The sequence below is a fragment of the Rhagoletis pomonella genome, unplaced genomic scaffold, assembly GCF_013731165.1.
Source record: "Rhagoletis pomonella isolate Grant_MI unplaced genomic scaffold, Rhpom_1.0 Rhpom_scaffold_00007, whole genome shotgun sequence".
In the NCBI taxonomy this organism is placed as follows: Eukaryota; Metazoa; Arthropoda; class Insecta; order Diptera; family Tephritidae; genus Rhagoletis; species Rhagoletis pomonella.
The window spans coordinates 69,819,741-69,841,536 of NW_023458561.1; the positions used below are offsets into that span (position 1 = coordinate 69,819,741).

The window sequence follows — 21,796 nt, forward strand, 5'->3', positions numbered from 1 at the left end:
TAAGGAATAAACTATTTTTATTTTAAAATTTATCACATTTGAGACTAATAGGGCCGTAATAATAATAACAGATTGGCGCTTATAGGGAATTTACATGATTCAATTTTCACAGGCGATTAGTTGAACCAAAAGTTGAACGAAAGTAGGCAGCCGACCAACTTCATTGAAAGCGATTAGTTGAAAGGCCGTTTACACCAGGCGATTGTTGCTTTCAACTAAAAATCGCATGAAAATTCGTCTCATGTAAATTCCCTATCACACATATGTTATGTGTCTGGCCGATCTTCTCCTCTGATATGTGGCGTGCGCCTTGATGATGTCACACAACGGGCAGGGACCTACAGTTTTACGCCGACTCCGAACGGCGATTGTATTTTTATGAGAAGCTGTTTTTCATGGCAGAAATACACTCGGAGGTTTGCCATAACCTGCCGAGGGGCGATCGCTATTAGAAAAAAAAACTTTTTTGTTTTTTCTTATTTTTTGATGTTGGGTTGAACCGGACTTGAACCCAGGCCCTGCGGAAGAGTAGCGCGACTGGTAACCATCTCAGCCCTATCTCAGCTGAAAGTTCACTGAAAATGTGCCGTGATAGGGCGTTTTTGAAACGAGTTCTGAGGTAGGGCGTTCTTCAATCCATTCTGAAGTAGGGCGTTCTTGAAAAGTTTTCTGAAATAGGGCGTTTTCGAACTGGCTGCCGAGATAGGTCAATCTTGCACTCAGGTATCGATATGTAGTAAATTTTTTTTTTCTTAAGGAAAACAATCTTTACACGAATCGTAAGATCAATTTTCTGAATTGAAAAATTCCCAACTGAAAATTTAATTGAAGTTTTCACCCCGTTGAAGAATCCGTTATTCTTGAAACCTGGCTCCCTGCGCTGCAATTAGCGCATTCAACGTTGAAAATACGTAAATTATTAAATTGAACGCATAAAAATAAATTATTCATCAAATTGTTTAAAATCTATTGAAGAAACTAAGAAGAAAGAGTTATAAGTAAAAAAAAGGCAATTTTCGAAAATTCAAAAGCGATATTTCTAGATTGTCCGATTTCAAACATTCAGGACTGTGTTTAAAAAGGTCAGGCGCAATGTCTTTACCAAATTTGATACAGATTGGTGAAGCGATTTTTTATATACAAATATAGTGGGCGAGGACCACTTTCCAAAAAAAAAAAAAATTACGAAAAAGGTTATAAGGCTCAGAGAGGTGTCAAATATTTACTGTTTTGTGTTTTTTCTGCCTCGCTAGTTCGAAGACCTAGTACAGAAATGCATATATATCGCACGCAAAAATAATTTACAATAAATAAAAAAGTATGCACAGTTTTAATTATTAAATATTTCATAATAGTGTCATTTACACAACTTATTAACTATGTAAAATAAGTTAACCGAGACAAAAACAAAGATCCAAAAGCTCGAACAAAACCAAAAAATAAAAATAAAAAAATGTACCAAAGTGCAATGCACTCCGAAATGTTTAGTCAAAACAACCGTCCGCCCGCCATATCGAGCCCTAACCGCCAAAATAACGTAAGCGACAAGTTTTTCAAAATTTTATTTTTGATGCAGAAATGCATCTAGATGCTCTAAGAATATATCTGCATCAAAAAGAAAATATTGAAAAAAATGTCGCTTACGTTATTTTGGCGGTTAGGGCTCGATATGAATAATTATGGCTGCGATGCGTCTGTTTGTTCGGCTGATGATTGTTGGTTAGCAAGAATATGGTTTAGAGTCCATTTAGTAATTATAATTGCCGGTCGTAAAATATGCTTAATTGTGTTTAATGGCAAAGTGCGTTTCTGATTTCGGCGTTGCCTTTTCATCATTTTTGGGACAAAAAAAATAAATTAAAAATTTACAAAAAACTATTTTGTGTGAATTATTGAGCTTTTATCACAAAAGTAGCGGTTGTCATAACTGCTGCTGATAGCACCACTATGTACATACATATGTATGTATATATATGTATATATATGGCGTAGCGTAAGCGATATGCGCGGCAAAAGGCAATAAACTCCGCTGCACTCGCATTTGCAGCCAATCGACAAATTATAAATGCACTTTCACGGTTTCGTTGTGACCTACATACATTTGCATCTATGTACATGGTAGTATGTACATATGTACTACATATGTAAGTTGTATATGAATGCTTTTCTTTCTGTTAATTTTTCAGTGCTATTTTTGATTCTTACTTTATATGCATTTCTGTACAAAATAAGTTTTGTATACAGAAATATTTATGTGTATTTTAAACCGTTGCATTTAAAAACCTTTGAAGCGTGTGGGATGCAATCAGCTTTGAATTTACTTCGTAATTCACCACGAAAAATTCATTTTCCACGAAACTGATTACCGCAATAATGCTCAGGAAATATGTACATACATACATAACTGAAGCGACATTGGCTTTGAAAACTAAATTTAAACTATTTAATTTTTTAGGTTTAGCTTTTTTCAAATTCTGTTTGAATTAAATTAAATTCATGCATGAAAATTGCGTAATATTCATTGTATGTAAATTAGACCATACCACCAGCAAACAAAAGTATTTTTGCAATGCAAATTTGGAAAAAACAAATTTTTTTACGTACCGACTTTTTAATTTTTTTCGGTGAAACCTACAGCGGCAATAAAATATTTTTTAAATCGTTCTACTAGAGTAATAGAAATACTTCCTTAGCAAAAGTTTTATGATTTTTGGTGAGCTTTAATTTACTGTCATTAAGAAAACAAAAATAAAAACAAAACAAACTGGAAAACAAACAAATTGTCTGCTCGAGACAAGAACACCGGTATATTATTATTTAAGATCCCACTGTAAATACCGAAGATATGACGAAAAATGCAACAAGCAATTTTTAAGCAAAAAAAAAAAACAAAACCGACTTCAATTCTCATATAAAAATCTAAGATTATCGTTAATTTCTTCACGATCCAATTAGGCCGTGGTTATGCCACCAGTTTTAATTGGCAATCAAAAGAAAAAGATTTCGGTGATTGGTGAGAAGTGGTTACGCTCTGCTGGCTGATTGGCGAGCACAGGATTGCTTCTTAAGAATGGTAGCACTGAAGTAAAAATGCATCAAAATTGAAGTCGCAAAATGAAAAATGGAAGATCAACTTAATATTTTTTCTTGCTTTAATATTTAATTTTTCTAATAATATTTTTTTTTAATATCTACTTTATAATAATAATAAAAAAATATTTAATACTAATACTTTTTCGCAAAATAGCGTATTGCCACCCTGAAAAATTGGCGTGCTGGCTGTTCGGTTCACCCAGCAAATAAATCGTGCTGGATGTTCGATTTCGAAAATTCTCTCACTCTGTGCTGTGCACAACAACAATTGCACGGTGATTGCCAATCGAAATTGGTGGCGTAACCACGGCCTTACGGGATCTAAATAAAATTAGATACCACCTTTCCGGTGAAAGCAGAATTATCAAAATCGGTTAATGTGGTCCAAAGTTATGCGGTAACATACATAAAAAAAAAATATTCCGATGAACTGATAACCTCTCCTTTTTGTGAAGTCGGTTAAAAATAAAAATATTCCGACGAATTTATAACCACCTCCTTTGTTGGAGTCGGTTAAAAACGCCAAACGGTAAGCAAAATTTTCAAAATTGCGTTCAAAAAATACTTTACGACTCAGGGGTGCATTCAAATTCAATATAATGGCTTTTGTTATATCTTCAGGAGCTGCTTACAGTGTTTCGGAATTACGAGGCCATGAGAAGCAAAGTCGCGTTTTACACCACGAAAAATCGAAACGGGGGTTACTCTGGCTATAAAGCAATACCCTTCTAGCTTCGGCAATATCTGGAAATCTCAAATCTAGTTATGTCAATAGAGACCTCTTTCGATTGTACATACACCCAAAGCAGGCCTATGGAGTTCTGCCAGCGTTGGGCATAACTGCTCTACAACCTAACCTAACTGACTATCCTTGGGAATATTCAAGGCGCGTTCACCGTTCGTGTCCGGACAACTTTTTATTTGCTCTCAAAATATTATTGTCGGTTCTGTAGCAAACAGCTGATCTCATTTCAGAAACTTCCCTGTTGATGTGACCGTGTCCTCTGTATGTTTCCACTATGGCAAACCCGCGAAAATATATCGATTGTTTAGATAGCAGTTTATCAGCTTGTTTGTGATTTCGGTTCGCTATAAACTAATGAGTTTTTAAATTCTCCGAAATAGGAAAAAATATGTATAATTAAAAATCAGCTATGTATGTAGAAATGTACCATTCTGGAGCACACTGTTAAAAAAGGTGGGGAATTCAAAGAATAGGACAACAAACAAACAAACAAAAAAAAAAACACAAAGTTAGGTATTAACGTAAATAATAATAATTCATAACTTAGCAAGTTGATGTACCGTTATTCGACACAACCGAAGTTTGATGGCTAGAATAAGTGGAGTTCGATTCGTGATTTAAGTAGAAGTAAACGAAGAAATGCATACAACGATTACGGTGTCTGGTCTAGCGGAATATTTAAGGAAGCTAAAGTGTGAACGTGTTGGCCCCTTTTCTAGGCGGTTCAGGTCAACCTGTCACCATTTCGCTAAGCGCAGCAGCGAGACGAGTCGAAGTTTTGAGTTATAAGTTGAAATTATAAGCCAAGTCAGTGCAGAAAATGCATAAGTAATGTGCGCCCGCCGTGAATGGCTGTTAACTTTGCTGTGGATGTGCGAGAATGGAAGGCAAATACAAATATAGCGGCAATATTAGACATTCATTCCCAACTGGGTAGACAAATGAAGAAAATTTTTTTGAATACGCAAACTTTGTGTTTCTACGGCACATACACTCTAAAAAAAAATTGTGTAGATTTCCTACCTAAAAGGTACTAGGTTACTGATTTCCTACCATATTATTCGCGAAATTACATGCTCGATTATTCAACGAATAGTTTGTTTAAATTTCGGACTTTTTAGAGTGTGATATAGCTGTTGTGGTGTGCGTAAATTTACTACAAAAGTGTGTACAAGCAACAAAATACACATCTGTTGTCTAATTTCCACCGTAGAATTGTGTAAAGCCGCTAACAAAAAGGATTTTGACACACGAAAATGTGGAAACGAGAAAAATACATTTCCATCGTGTAAATTTACCAAAAAATTTTAAAAATAAACAAAAATATACTCGATTTATAGTCGCATTTTTAAACAGATTTTTTAGAGTGTACACAAGCGCGTATTTTAGTATTGTATTTTAGCAGCATAGAGAATGCCTTGGTCTGCATTTGTTGGTCTCAAAGGGCCCCTCTTTGCTGGCATATCTGACAATAGTACAAATTTGGTGCATCCGCTGCAATAACATGGAATGCCACTAGGAGCCGAAATTGGACTCGAGGGAAACGTAAGTAGTACTGCAATTGCATTTTAATTTCATGCTTGCCGTAGTAAACATTTATATAAATACATATATGTATGTATATGTACATGCGTATTTAAAAGTTTACTACTGCACTTATCGCCATACTAAATATTTTTTTGATTCAATGTTTTTGTAGATAATAAGGGCTAATTTAAAATTAATAAATTTGATTACCTCATTTATTTATTCTTAATTTGGTGCGGTAACCAATAAAAAAAAAGTATAATAAATGCATATACTTTGTTGGCAAAAATGTCTACTCGAATTTAGTAATATTTATGTAAAATAATAGTGGTATTCACCAAAGTGAGCAAGTAACCTGGCAATCTAGCAAACTTGCTCACTTTGGTGAATGCCACTAATGTGAATTGGACGTAATTACGAGTTTTATCGCCATTCTCAACGTACTAAGCATAGACTACTCCACTGAATATTGCATAATCTATTCGTGAATGGTGCATAGAAATCCGCCCTCCGCACTTATTTAACTTTCACATCTTGAAGCTTCCTCATCAGTCATCAGAGGCAGTTTCACTGAGCTCATACTTACGGAGCCTTTCTCTTTCTCTTTCAAAATCAACAGCAACACTTTTTTCAGCACATGCACTGAGGAGATCAACATATCTATTCACGAACGATATCCAGACTTACTACATCTCACAACCACTCGACCAGACATTGTACCGGCAGGCAATAATCTCGAAAGACAATCACCGTCTTTACTAACTCGCTTCACGTAAATGCCGTCATCGCAGTTCAACCATCACCCATTTCTGACGAGGAGCTTCAACTGACATCGTAGGCCCGTTTTACTCTGCCACAATTAATATCGGGATACCTTAGAAGGTTAAACGCCCAGCCTTTGCGACATTTTCAAGAAATTCGTTAGTACAAAAGCATGCGTCAGACATCAGACATATCGTGCGGACTGTTAAATTTTTTGGGTGCCAATGGCTTCTAACAAATTTCGCGCTTGTAAAGAAGCCTGCCAATCTTTGTTTGATAAGAATATTTATTCAGCTCATAAGCGCGGAATATGGTTGGATTCCTGGGCACATACCTAGTATCGGGATGCAAAAAGGGCCTAACTCAGCACTTCCAGTGTTCACTAAATTTCAAACGAACATTCCATTGGGCAAAAGAAGATGGCTAGCCTTTCACAGTGCAGCTCAAGCGCGATTTTTAAACGATACTTTTAAAATTTTTCTTGACTTAATATCTGGATATATTATTTTGATACGCAGGGAAGTTTTTGCATCATTTTGGGAGGATATGTGAAAAAGTCACTTTCGAAAGATTACCATTATCCCAGAAATTGTATTCTAAAAAAAAAAACAACAAGAAAATTTTGCACAGAAAACACCTTAAACAAAATGAAGAAGATGGAAGGGCATTACTCCTCACACCACTATTTTCAACAAAAAAAGAAAGTAAAAATATTTAACTCCCCTCCTTGTCCACTCTTTGTCGTGTGTGCGTCTGTGTCGGAGGCATAAAATCACAAATTTTCAATGACCAACAAAATGATATAAAAGCTAATTGAAAAAGACATGAAGTAAACAAAAAGCCATGGAATGAAAATCAAAATGAGTAGCAAAGCGTTGCTTTGTAAAAAGGTAGACACATTTTTACGTGAACAAAAAATGATGTATGTAAATATGAATGTACATATGTATGTGGTGTATAGAAGGTCTCTGAAACTAACGCCAACTTAGTGCTTGGTCAGCAATGCGAGCGTGGAAGGTCGTAAAGAGATAAAAATAGACAGTAAATATATATTTGTGGCAACACGGAGGCGTCAATGGAGGCAGAAAGATTCAACTCGAACGAGCAACTCGAAATGACAGTTGAAGTGCGAAGTGGAACAAAGCAAAGTGAACTTAATGCATTGTTTATGCTGTCGAATTCCATCATTTTCCATTTTTGGAGTTTTTAAGCTCGCGAACAGCAGAGGTTAATACCTACATTTTTTCACCTACTAAAAACTGCACTCAGACACAACAAGCAAAGTGTGTAATTTGATCAAATCGACAGCAGCTGCCAAGATGACACTTGAAAACAAAAAAAAAAAAAAACAGCTGAGAAAGAGAATAACTAAAACGCACTTGTCAAAATCAATTAAAGTTCAACGAACAAGCGTTTATTTATGCGGTGTGATGGCTAAGAGCAATGTATGTAAGTATTTCACACTGAGCCTCAAGAAACCCTGTGGGGAAAATCTCTAGTTCTGAACTGGGGCGCTTCTAGTACATTTAGACCCAATACTGGTTCGCGATAAATCTCTTTTGCATGCAAACAACTGGCGAATTTAACATGGCGATGTCCTAGGAAGTGTCAATTGCCCCTCGCTGCATCCCTTTTTCGATAGTTCCGAACTAGTCCTAAATTCTATAGTTCCGAACCAGTTCTAAAATCGACAGATGAAAGAAAAAAGTATCATGATTTTTCAATCTTTTCGGTTCTTCCGTGTGTGATTTTACATTATTTTCAAAGAAACATTTTTTCAAATTTGAAATTAAATTTGGTTGAATGATTGTAAGAAATGTACGTTTACATACCTTTGGCTGTAGCTGACTTTGCAGAGGTGCTCGCGGTTATTGGTTAGATTCCAGTAGGCCCCAAGATGTTAATATGTTAACACAAAGCTTTGTTTTGTATTACCAAACTATGAAATAGCATCTGCGAAGCACAGAAGAGAAGCGTATTTGAACGAAAAAGCCGCCGAGCACATATCTATGTAGAGTGAACAAGCACACCGCTGCATCCCTTTTTCTATAGTTCCGAACCATTTCTAAATTCGTCATTTTAGATATAGATTTCTAGTGGAAAAAACTGAAAAAATTAGTTTCTTAAAAGTACCACTTTTCGCCGATTTTGGACTGGTGGGGATCTAGTTCCTATCGGACTAGTTCGTTTTTGGCGATGAAGACTAGTTCGGAACTAGAAATTTGATTCCCTAGTCCGCGGTTTCCCTACAGGGAATGTATGCATGCACTCCACACAAAGACGCACATACATATGTATGTATTTACATGGTACATATCTATGTATTTTCATAAAAGCATACATACGTATGTATGTAAAAGTAATGTAAAAACGCACAATTCACAGGTGAGCTGACAATAACAATTACCAGTTCTACTTTAGTTAACAAATAGGAACAACAACAAAAGCCGGAAAAAATTAGGGACATAAGGCAAAGGGAGAATGCAGAATGTATGTATAAGTCTCCAAAGAAAAGTGTGCAGTGCGCAGTGAATGTGTATCGAAGACCGTGGAAAATTGCATAAAAAGCGTTGTGTATTGCTGAGTGTTGAAAATGGCCGGATGGAATATTTAGAAAGAAAAGCAACAAAGGCGTGTAAAAAGAAGTGGAAAATTGACGCAAAGACAATGGCTGAATGTAAATGACCCCTTGAGATAAACTTTGCAACGTGCAGAGAGAAAGAGGCGGCTGAAGAAACAAATCAACATAGAAGAGAATCACCAGAGCAACGGAAGATGTGATAAAAAATAACAAAAGGGTAATAACATACACTATGTATGTACATATGTACATCGTACATTAAAATATAAAAGAAAAATAGTTGACGAGCAAAAAAAAACCAACGTTTATGTAGATGTGCTTGTGAACAATTGTAAACGAAAACAACAATAACAAACGTCAAAGTACATTGCTGGTGGAGCTCATCAGCCTCAGCCTCAGACCCAAACTCAGCCACAACAGCCATAACATAAGCATCATAACTGTGAAGAACTATGTATGTATGTATGTCTCAAAGTGAAGCAAACTAAAGCAAAAGCGGAATAAAATTCAATCATCGCCAACTTCACACATAATAAATCATCTCGTGCGTGCGTGCGCGCGGCGAGTTTGGCAATCCCTCGCCTCTGTCGACTCCCCTCCAAGCTGTGCAATTGCTAAACTGCGTACAACAGCGTTGAATGGAAGGTGGAGAAGGACGGGTGCTGGAAGAGAGGCAGGCACCGCTGCCACCATCTGCATCTCTGTGGTTGTTGCTGCCGCTAGGCTGCTGCATTGCTGCTGTTGTTTTTGTTGTGTGTGAAGAAAGTGTGAAGCGCCAACCGCTGCACACAGCAATCAACCAGGCGCAGTTGAAGGAAATTGCTGCATGAAACGGAAATACAAGAGAGTGTGTGTTGTGGTAAAAGTACGTAGATTTGTGCTTGACGCTGCTTTCAAGTGAGGATTGTTGGGCGGAAATGGAAACTGAGAGGGTCACAATAACGCCACCCCCCGCACAAGACTCATTACAATTTTGAAGTTGAGATTTTAGAAAATAGCGCAGTTTTGGTTTACTTTGGAACTCTAAAGAGAACATATGTATATGTACATACATACATATGTATGTATGTAGGTATGTATCATCCCAGTTTGTAAATATCAAATTGGTCTTGTCTCCAAACAGGTGTTGAAAAAGATGTTGCAGTTAATTAATAAATCTTTTGAGCCAAACTATAATATTTTTCAACATGTTCACCTATAAAACAGAAGCTCACAAATATACATATGTACATAGATGGCGTCCGTCAACCTGGCCACTTTTTAAATTTTAGTTAAACACTTATAAATATTATTGAGGAGTTACATCGGTGCTTTTTAGGGACACAAAAATTATCTAAGGTACTCCAAGAAAATCGCAAAAATGTGTTTTTTAAATTTTAGTCGAACAGTGATAAATAAGGATTGGGAAAGAATTTCCGAATTTTTCGGACACTAAGTGAGCACCTAAACAGATTTTGATGGCACTAAAAAATTGTTATCAGTATTCGACGAAATTTTAGTGGGTGGGTCAGCCAGCGTGACGTCGCGCGATTTTCTCGGACGTTAAAAACTTGCCTTAGGTGCCTTTTAAGAGGCTATTTAGGGTCACCAAATTAGTTTTCGAGGAATTCAAAAAATTTGCGTTGCATCAAGCGGGAGGAGGACCGGCAATACGAGTATGCACCACAGTCGATGGAACGATGACGTGTATACGCTTTACAACGACATAAAGATATTGCAACGAATTAGAATACCCGCTGGGGGAATAGCTGGCTAGCCGCCTATTGTGCAACTAGATGACAGCGATGGGTGAGGTTAGTATATCGCTTTTTAGTGGAAGAACCTCATGATCTAAAATGTAAAATTTTCTTAAAAATACCTAATACTTATCGAGTACTCCGCGAATTTTGTCATATTCAGGCAATCCCAACCTCTCATTCTTCAGGAAGAAATTTCTTCCGTCTCTGTTGAAGACGGTGTGCGATATGTATAATTCAAAGAAGTCTTAAGTAGATACATACATACATACATATGTATTCATAATAATCAAAGATTTCTTTTTTTTAATGTTACAAAATCCAGCAGACATCGCAGTAAAGAAGTTAATTGTAATTTTGTTGTGGTTGACTTTCGATAACTGCGCAAGTATCTGCTGTAGAGATGCAGCATGCGTGTTGTATTTATTGCAGTTATCTTAACGAGTACTCACTTTTCTTTTGGTTAAATGTGCTTATCAGCGCATAAATTTGAACACAAATTATATGTACATATGTATGTATTTAAAAAGAGCAAATGTATCTGTTAAAAAAAAAATTGGAGAAAAGTGTATGGAAGTTTCAAGATAACAACGGGCATTTCAGTTAGGAAAGCTGGCCATTTAGGAGCAGCTGTTACTTTCATTTGTGTTGATTTAAGCAACAAATAAGTGGAATTGAAGGATAAATTAAGGTTTGAGAATCAGACTTTGGGGGGGGCGGGGTCACTTGTGACAAACGCCTACACACAGCTTTAATGAAAGCTACACAACTTGTTCTATGCTAACAGAAAGTAGAGAAAATTCCATAAAAATAACATCGTCTACCCGCCTGACAGGTCGTTCTTTATTTAGGCATTTCCTATGACAAAACGTGAAATGCGCGAGTCCATAATCCTTCCGACGAAATATGTAGCTGTACTTATGAAAATAATCTCTCATAAGCAGTTTTGATGCGATTAACACGAAAAGTGACAGATGAAGGAAAAGCAAAATAACACATAAATTGGAACAACAAATTGCAATTGAATACACATTACTGCAGGGTAATCATTATTATCAGACTTGCACCGGAAATTAGGCGCTGGACGTAGAAAATGGTTTGCTGTGGCTGTGGAGGCACAATGAGAGTGTAAGGCCCCAGCACAGGCTGCTGGTGGCAAATTACTTTTAAAATATGCAAAAATATGTGATTATAAAGCAAAAGCAGAAGGCAGCAACAAAAAATGTGCTGCAAAAACGGATAAGCGAAACAAGAATAGCAAAGCAAAGCAATAGAAAGGCGCACCCGAGGCGATTCGCAGCGAGCAGCTTCACAAACAGGGGGGAAGCTCGAGTCAAAAGAAACTTGCCAGAAACCAGACGGCTGCGAATATAAAACATTTCCAGCACGAAACTACCTCAAAGAGCTAAAATTCGCTACAGAAAACTAAAAGATGAAAAAATAAGTCGCTGAAGATTACCAAAGAAGTGAGTATAGAGAAAAATGTTACAGCAAAAACGAAGAAAAGCACTGAGGTGAAGAGTTCACAGGGCCGCACGAATGATGAATGATGAGCCTCAAAGAAGTCGCAGCGCAAATAGGTGGGAATGGAACTATAGATGCGGTGACGTTGGCAGCAGCACCACCATTCACAGACCATAGTCAGTCGGAAAAAATCACAGGGGCACAAAGCAGCAACGTCACGCGGGCAATGATGATGGGCATTCTGCTACTCTACATGCACACCAGAAGACTACACATGCATATGTACACACATACTTACATACATATGTATCTATTTAGATATGTATATTCAGGTACCTATTTAATGGGAGGTAAGTCGATTGGGTGAGCCGAGCCGCCAAGCAACAAGCGGCAACAAGCAAACAGGCCGGCCAGCAACAGAAGAACTCTGTGTCGACAACAAACTAATTGTGAAAATTTTCCCTTCATTGTGAGGTCACGTAGCGCTTCGTGATGTGATCTACAGCCGGCGAAGAAGCAGCAGAAGCAGAATAAGAAGTGGTAGCAACAGCCCCCCCTAGGTATGTACGAGTATGTACTCGTATATATTGGCACTCGTACACACACCACTCAGCTTCTCACTCCCATTCTCTATGCCTCCTCATCCTCCTGTGTGTTCACCCAAATTAGCCAGGTAATTCAAAGCATAAAATGGCTGTGGCAAACAGGAAGAACGGAAGGAAAGAAGAAAGGCAGGAAATAAAAAATATAAATAATCTATTCCGATATGTATGTATGTACATATTTACACAGTACAGCGGCACGTATCAATGTGAAAATAGAGGATATTAACTCAACCAGAAGTGCGCTTATCGGGCTCTCTTTTCCAGCTTAGCAAGTAGTCGCAGCATGCCGGTAATATAGCTAAAATAGCTTATGATCAGTCTAAATTCTAAACTTCGATAAAAATTTATTCAACTGAACGCGTGTACAGGCCACTTTAGGGAAACACATAAACTATCTTAAAAACAGTTGGAAAAATATAGGCATTACTGGCCTAATGTTTTATGTGGACTAGTGTTAAGATCATCGTTATGCCAGTAAAGCCTTTAAAAAACGATAACCAACACTAATATATGTAATACGAATTAAACATTTTCGACAGGCGGACACTAAACTAATTTGATCACACACAAAACTTGAATATGGATATCATCTAGAAGAAAGTCGCATGGACTTTAGGATAGATGAATCAAAAGTTAATTGGGTGGAAAGCACAAGCAAAGCAACGAGAGCTACAAATTTTTTCTTTCCACAACAAATTTTAAAGCTAAAAGCTACAATTAATGCCGTTATAACATTTTCAATATCTCAATTCTATCGACTAGGTGTATGGTGTCAAGTTAGCACTACATACCATTTTTTCTTAAAAAACGAAAGCTACAAATTTTTTCTTTCCACAACAAATTTACAACAAAAACACTACAATTAATGCCGTAGTTAACTTTTCCGATTTCGAAAAGTGTAGTGCTAACTTGACACACGTCACATAACCAATAAGTACACATTACAAAAAGCAGCCAAATGGGCCTACTATTAAATTAGATATAGGACTTTAATTTTTTTCGCGGTGGACTTTTCACTGGGATCGCCCATATGTATTTCAATTTTAAACACCTGGTTGGCTTCATTTCGGTTTTCAACACAAATTTTAATTTAGAATATATCTAGCATATACAAATTTTTTTTTTTCTCGACGGTCCTATTCGGATTAAGTAGTTAACAACTAGTAAACAGCTCCCAAAAAATCATATAAAAATAAATTAAAACATACAAAATGATGCGATCTTTGGCTACAATTTGGAGGCATTTGCTTTGAGTGTCGGGACCCCTTAATGGGTAAAGTTCAGCTTTGTAATTTCAGAGGTGGAGGAGGGTAAAGCAGGCAGTCAGCGCACTCGTGTCTCGGCATTAATACCGAATATAGTGCCCGTCTTGAAATCCACAAGAAATCCCTCTCGCCAATAATTTCTATTATGGCCTGAGAAGACAACTCTCCTATCCTATCTCGTCGTACAAAACATATTCCATAAGTCTCTTATCATATTCGTCCTAGCGTATGCGCATAGACGGCATTTGAGTGTTCCAATTAATGTTTCTGCAGAAGTTTTACGGTCCTTTACTCGGTGGCAATACTCCTACCATGAAAAGGATGTTGCAGGCCTTCTCTGTGGTAAAAAGACAAGGTGGTTAAGGATTTCGGTACACTTCTAATTTGCATTGACACAAAAGAGAGACGATTAGCTTACTTTTTTGGGATAAAAAAATGACCAAAATCCGGTTACAGCGCCAATCAGTTATGCCGTTGAATAATATCTAAACACAAAAACACTTTGCACCTGCCAGAGATACAAAAACATACCATTCATGACATACATTCTGAAAGACAACAGCTGTTTTCCATTTGATCTTCTGCTTCTGTGCATACTTTTAAAAAAATTCTACTAAACATTTAAAAAAAATCTAATATATGTATGAAACTACTGTAAGGCGCATAGTTCGATAGAATTCATATTCTTGTTATTAATTAATTCCTTTTTTTTTTTGTGTTTATCACAGCTGGTTTCCTCAGTTAGCGCTCTGGCTAGTTGAAAAGTAAGGAAGACCACCAACCAACTTCCATTTCTTTCTTAAGGGAAAAATTAATTTTATTGTAATTTAATAATGTTCGCCAAGAGAGTAACAAATGGTGCAAATTTACAGTTATGAATGTATGTAGAAACGGGTTTAAACTTAAGACAGTTTCATATTTCGGACTTTAACTTCTTTAAGAGGGGATTTAGTGCTTTTGCCTACTTTCTCAGCTCTTTTTGTGTGAATGACAGCATACAAAAACATGTTAATAGGTATCTCAAAATCCGTAACAATTAGACATGTGCACAAACATAGCGGAAGCATATACTACATTAGGGTGGTCCAAATAAAGTAAAGCCGGAATTTTTATTCCCTCACCCTAAGAATTGTTCTATACCGAAAAAAAAAATAAGTATATCCCTGTTTTTTATTTTTTTATTTTTAGATCAAAAAATATTACAAGTCCTTCAAAACACTCAAAGTATTCCAAGTATTTTATATGGGGAAAATAATATTTTTGGTAAAAATGGTACCTATAGAATTAAAAATTCTTCAAATGGGGAAATTCTCTTTCCCTTCAGGAGACTTCTAATAACAATATCCAATTATTTATTTAACCATTTTTAAATATTAAGTATTTTTCAAAAACAAGTATACCCCGACGTTTTTACGATTTTATTGATTGAAATGCTGAAAATTTCGATGGAAATAAATGTCTTGCATTTTCCCCGAGTTCTGTATGGAATTAAAAAAAAATTGGTTCTTGTGTTTAATGAATTATAAGAAAAACTCTATTCTAAACCATTTCTACGAAAAATTGTTTTTTTTTTTTCTATATAGAATACATGGAAAACATTGGTATATTTTTTTCAAACTAAAACAATCTTAAGGGATGAGAGCATCAAAATTCGGATTTAACTTCTTTCACATACATTTTTGGACAACCCTAATATACAAGTCTATCTAAATACAACGCACAAAAGCATTTGCCTGAGATGCAGTTCTTTTTTCAATTTCTTACACTTTTCCAACATTTGAGTTGAGGTTATTGTTAATAAAATAGTTTTTATGGCTGGAAGCCACAACCAGATTTGTGGCAGAATTGTAACACTGGTATGTATGTATGTTTGTAAGACATGTGCCTCATATTTCCATGGCACGCCACATTGTTGAAAAAATAAATAGCATAAAGAAACGAATAAAACTCTTATCTGTGTGCAAGAAACCGGACGACTAAGGGATGCGGAGAGGCCGGCCAGCCAAGCCAGCCTTGGTCCTCCCTAACAATTTTTATTTGTCTGTTGTGTGAGTACCTAAGCATGAAATTTATACTCTACAACAACAAATCATGCAATTGTTAGTGTGGTCTCCGGTGCGAAAATATCAATAGCAAAAGAAATTCAATGGCGCCTCTTTCGAATCTTCTGGGTTGTATAACTATCGAGTTTTCAGCGTTGTTACTTTTTTTAAAACCTAGTCGAATCTCATTCGCGGATAATGAATGAGAATCCATCAGTTTTAGCGATGAAAAAAAAATGTAGTTTGGTGACTATCTTATGACCTGGACGGCTTTTAACTACCGTGGCAACACACCAATTTGTTTTATTTCTCATAAGATGAACGCAGAAAATCACGCTAAGCGTACAAAAAATATTACTCTGCTGAAGTGGCCTGTAATACATAAAGAAAAACCTGTACTATAACCAAAAATATAGAACTTCAAACAGACAAACCTATGTATTTATGTATATACATACATATATGCATATTTTCAACTAAAAAAGCCGCTAAATTGGTGCTCAAATCTATCTTAGGCAGAAAAAAAAGAAGCTAGTATCACATCGATTTTTTCGTGTTTGGTTATTTAGAGCCCTAACCGCCAAAAAGACATAAACGACATTTTTTCAATTTTTCTTTTTTTGATGCAGAATCACATCTGCACATTTTTTTTTGAAATTTTATCCCCAAAATCAATTCTGGGTATGAATGAGTAAAAGAAAAAAAAAAACAATATCGCCTTTTGTCATATCTTCACATTTAGGAGGCGTGATTCCATGTACCCAGTAGAACTTGGGAGCATCGTACGATTGCTCGGAGAGTACTCCCTTGGGAGTATACGAATACTCCCCATTACTCCCTATGCTTCTGTGTATAAGCATGCAATTTTGTATACTCCCTTTAACATTGTATGTCCTAGGAGGGTGAGTAATCCCTTTTACCTCCTAAAGGAGCAATCAGGGAGTTCATTCAGAACTTAACTGTTCGCTTAGAATATATCCCATTACTCTCCTAAGCGAGCAATATAGGAGTAAAAAAACCGGAAAATCTCGTTTAATGCTCCCAAATCATGCCTCAGGGAGCAATATTTCGTCGCTCGCTTAGGAGATCTCTTATTTGACTCCTAAACGAGTAATAAAGGAGTACAAAACCGACAAATCTCTCTTATTGCTCAGAAATCAGGTTAAGGGGAGTACTCTTTTATTCCTCACATAGGGGGATCTCCCTTCAAGTTCTAGTGGGTATTGCCAGCCACACAAACACATACAAATTGAATTCACATACTCCATACCAGGTTATTGTGTGTTCCGTTATGGTCAAATTACATACATTAACTTATAGATAGTGTTTAATTGAGAGCTACATAAATGGAAACGATAGCAAATGCACCGTTATCTAAAACAACCACAAACAACTACATACATATGTACATACATTCACTTCAGGTATTGATTTCCGATGTACAGTTCTTGATAAGCTTCGAATTTGAAACCAAAGCGGAGTGTGTGTCAATTGCCTGCCGATCGATCGATCCATTCCCGCCAAAGTGATAAATACTCGCGTGTTTTTCAAATAGAAAATATGTACATATGTATGTACAAATATAAGTACAATGGCCTTATCTTATCGTAATGCAGTCGAAAATAGTGAATGTTGGCAGCACGAAGATTTGTATGGCAAAAATACATAAATAAATAAAGTGCCACTATGGAAAAAATTAATAATTTGACTGTCTACGAATTGATTGCAGTTAATAAGTGTCATAAACATTTACTTTTGTATAGTATTAAATGACATACGGCCGAGCTCAATCAACTTTGCTATCAATTACAGTGTCAATTCGGTGGGCCAAATCTCATTTTAGCAGTGATTTAATGAACATAAAATTATGACTGATTAAATTCAACCTCTACTTATTATCGCTCGCTTCGGTCTCTCTGCAGACTCAACTAACTACTTGGTGGCGATTCAATGATTCAATGAAAATAACAAAGCAAAAATTCTATTCTTCTCCAAAGGATTGACGTAATGCAAATACTTCGCTTATTTTTGGTGTGTATTTGGCTAACATTTGTTAAATACATTTTCACACCTGCCAGATTTTTTATTATCAACAAAGTAAGAAGTATGTAATTCGAAAAAAAAATAAATAAAAATTAAAAATAATGGGCGGATTTCGCATAGTTTGCATCACCTGTGCAATAATGTAGTTGGTTGCTGCCATTCGGGCTGTTCGATTCAGCCGAATTATAAAATATGCAAAACTGGGCCGAAACGATGCGACTGCTTTGGAAAAGTCAAATAAAACAGCCAACGCAAATACATAGAGAAACTCAACAAAGCAAACATCCGCCCACACATTCATACAAATAAAAAATAAATAGAAATATGCGTTGCGAGTCAGTGTTGCCATAATCGATTCGCAAGAGATCGCAGCCAAAACAACTGTGCTATCAACAACTATAATAGGCTGACGACACCAGCTTAAGCTGCAGTCACCAACTCGCCGTACTCATATCGTGCTCTTATTAGCAGTAGTAAACGCCTTTTTCATCCTCATCGGCCTAGCACCTGAAGTTCCAGCCGTTTTCGAAATCTGTTTCATATTTCTTTGCTTAGCGAATCTAATAAGTATACACTTATATAAATAAATACGTGGTGCGCTAGGGTGCCCATCGAAAAAGCTTTTTTTTTTTAATTTCAAGACCCTACCCGAGATATTATTAGTGGCTTTTTTCTTTTTTGCAAATGAAGAGACCATCTGCACAAGCTGGCAATCTATTCGACCGATCTCTGTCGTTTCTGCGATTCAGCTGAGGAGAAACCATCTCACCTGCTTCTGGAGTGAGAAAGACCTATTTCAGATTTGGGTTGAAAAACGCTCTATCTAAGAATGTGATTGAAGAACGCCCTATCTCAGTTTCAGTTAAGATAGGACGTTTTTGAACCAAATTGTCAGATTGAACGTTCTTAAATAAATTTTGAGGTACGTCCTAAGTCATTATTAAGTAAAAAGACAACCGACTTGAATGCTCATAAAAAAAAAAAAATTATGAGTACCGTTAATTTTTTCATGATCCAAAAATCGGAATTAACCCACTGGGAAAATAGGTAAGCACCTTACGAGGTAAGCCATGTTTTCTTTCAGTTTTTAGTACCAAAATTGTCATCATGGCCAATGTCATCTACTAGTAGGGTTGCCAGACGTACTGCTTTTGGGAGTAAACGTACTCCTTTTTATTGTAATGTACTCCCTTGTACTCCCAAAAAAAAAATATCTGGAAATGTACTCCTTTCTTAGTTTTGTAATTCTTTTGTACTTCTTTTGTACTCCTTTTTCCAGCTATTAATATTTTATCATATACAGGGCGTAAAATAATAACTGTTGCACAGGTTTTATTGAAAAATAAAAGGATGCTTTATAGATTTTGCGAAAAAAGTAGTAGTAGACTTTACTTAAATTTTATTAATAAGTTTTTAAATTTTAACCTTCATTTGCGTTTACCAGCGGTAAACACTTTGAGAGAAAAGCTCAAGCGGCACGCAAGTCTTCGTCGGTTACTTTATTACATATCATCATTAGACACGAATAAAGGCGCGAGCTCACAAAATGACGGCGAAAAAAGACGCATAAAAAAACTTCAGCGTCAAAGACTCTTAACACATACTTCGCCTAATCTTTTCATAAGCATCTTTTTTCGCAAAATTTTTTTAAGCGCCTTTTTTCGCCGTCAAAACACTAGCGCGCCTTTATTCGTGTGTAGTGACGATATCGTCTGTAACCATAGGCTAATTTCCTCCATTTGGCTCCTTTATACTCCGTCTTTTGTCCAACATAAGGCCTCATACTCAGCAATCGAAAAGACTCGGAACTGGTGACTAGGAGGCCATTCATTAGACCAACCTATACAGCCGAATTTATTTCCAAGCACCGAACTACTCCGAGCGACTGCTCTGCATTACACGTAACTTACTTTGTAAAGCGGCTCAGAAGTATGTCTGATACCAAATGTACATTCTTAATTCCTACTTACATAAGGCGGCCACGTCTTTGTTAAACAAATGGAGATTCGGCAGGGAAGTGGTAAGGACCGCCAGGTGAAGGGCAATACCTTACCAGCAACTTACACTTCACCCGGCTGTCCTTACCACGTCACTGACGAATCAACCTTACTTGAACAAAGACGTGGCCGCCTTATGTAAGTAGGAACTTAGAATGTACATTTGGTATCAGACATACTCCTGAGCCGCTTTACAAAGTAAGTGACTGGTAATGCAGAGCAGTCGCTCGGAATAGTTCGGTGCTTGGAAATAACTTCGGCTGCACGTTATTTTGCAACTGACAACGTTTACTCCATATGTATTTGGCATCCAGGGGTTTTCATCGCCACTGATTTCAAAATTGATATTAAATTTTCAAAAGTCAAAATGGCGGATTCAATATGGTGGACGATTTCTTTAAAAATGGATAAATTGTTATAAAGCTTGGTATTTACTCCATATGTTTTTGCCAGATTTCAATGAAATTCGGTGTTAAGGGATTTTCGTCGTCACTGATTTCGAATATTAAATAAAATTTTAAAAATTCAAAATGGCGGACGATTTCTTTAAAAATTTATAGATTGTGGTGAAGTTTGGTTTCCAGAGATTCTCGTCGTCACTGGTTTCGAAATTGATATTAAATTTTCAAAAATTAAAACGGCGGATCAAATATGGCATCCCGAACAATAGGAGTTTCACTTTTAACGCAATGCATTACCTTTTTTTATCCATTTTTGAACAAATCGTCCGCCATATTGGATACACCATTTTGATTTTTGAAGTTTGAATATCAATTTCGAATTTTTTTTTTTTTAAATCGTCCGCCATATTGGATCCGCCGTTTTGAATCTTGGAAATTTGATTCAATATTCGAAATCAGTGACCACGAAAATCCCTTAACAGCAAATTTCATTGAAATCTGTCAAATACATATGGAGTAAAAAATTTTTGTCGTCCTATGTAAGTTGTCGATTCCTCCTTATGTGCGACCCCGAAAAAAAATTTTTAACCGCACCAAAAGTCAATGGAAGCTAAAGCAGACAATTTTTACTGAACAGACCACTTGCCCATCTAAAAGTTGTATATGCTAAAATTATAGTATGCACCCTAGGGTGGTCCTTAAATCTAGGAAGCAAATTTTTGCATCAGATTTTGGTCCCGATTGAAGTCGGTTAAGGCGTATCGCACAGTGGTCAAAGTTCAGACTACCCTATTAAGACGTCATAGACGACTTGTGATATCTTCGACTATGGCGGAATTTTAATTCTTTGAGTCTCGATAGAGGAATCTGTACTTTGGCCCCTGTGCGACACGCCTTAACCGTCTCCAATCGGAACCAAAATCTATATGTGATATCTGTGACCGTGGTATTACTGACTGAGGAGGTGAGACTGAAAAAAATTATTCTTATGACCACCCTAGTGCACCTACTGTGCACATTTTTCACTGTCTACTTAAGTATTTGTTCTTTTAAACGCCACCGCCTTTATTAAGGGATCACAAAGTAAACAAGGCAAATACTTACATATGTAGTTATACGCCATACTATCGCAATCTAAATACATACCTTAAGTATTTAGAACATACACAAAAAATACTATTTATTACACAACACTTTGCGTGCAAACGTATATACATGTCAACAATTTTCCGAAAAGCACCAGTAACTCACCGGTTAAAATTTGACCGGTTAGAATTGGAAGTTTGTTTGCATCAAAAATGTTAGCTTGCGATCAGTCCCTAAGGAACCGTTCTAGCGTTCTAGAAATAGACAAAAAATTAAACTCTAACAGCTTTATACATAAAGAGTGGTGTTATCTAACATATAATTTTAAATTTTTGTTTTTTCGGCTTTTCTTTATTACGAAAAAGCATCCGCGAAGTACACAACGAAATCGTATTCAAATGAAAAAAATGTATTAAAACTAAAATCTAAATGAGCTAGTCCAAAACCAG

The 21,796-nt window shown here is 36.4% G+C and overlaps 1 protein-coding gene across 8 annotated transcripts in view; it reads right to left on the reverse strand.

The window, feature by feature from the left end:
- The window catches only part of LOC118743456 (mucin-12), a 149,515-nt gene that overhangs the window by 94,365 nt on the left and 33,354 nt on the right, over positions 1–21,796 (reverse strand). The gene's annotated exons all lie outside the window — the stretch shown is intronic.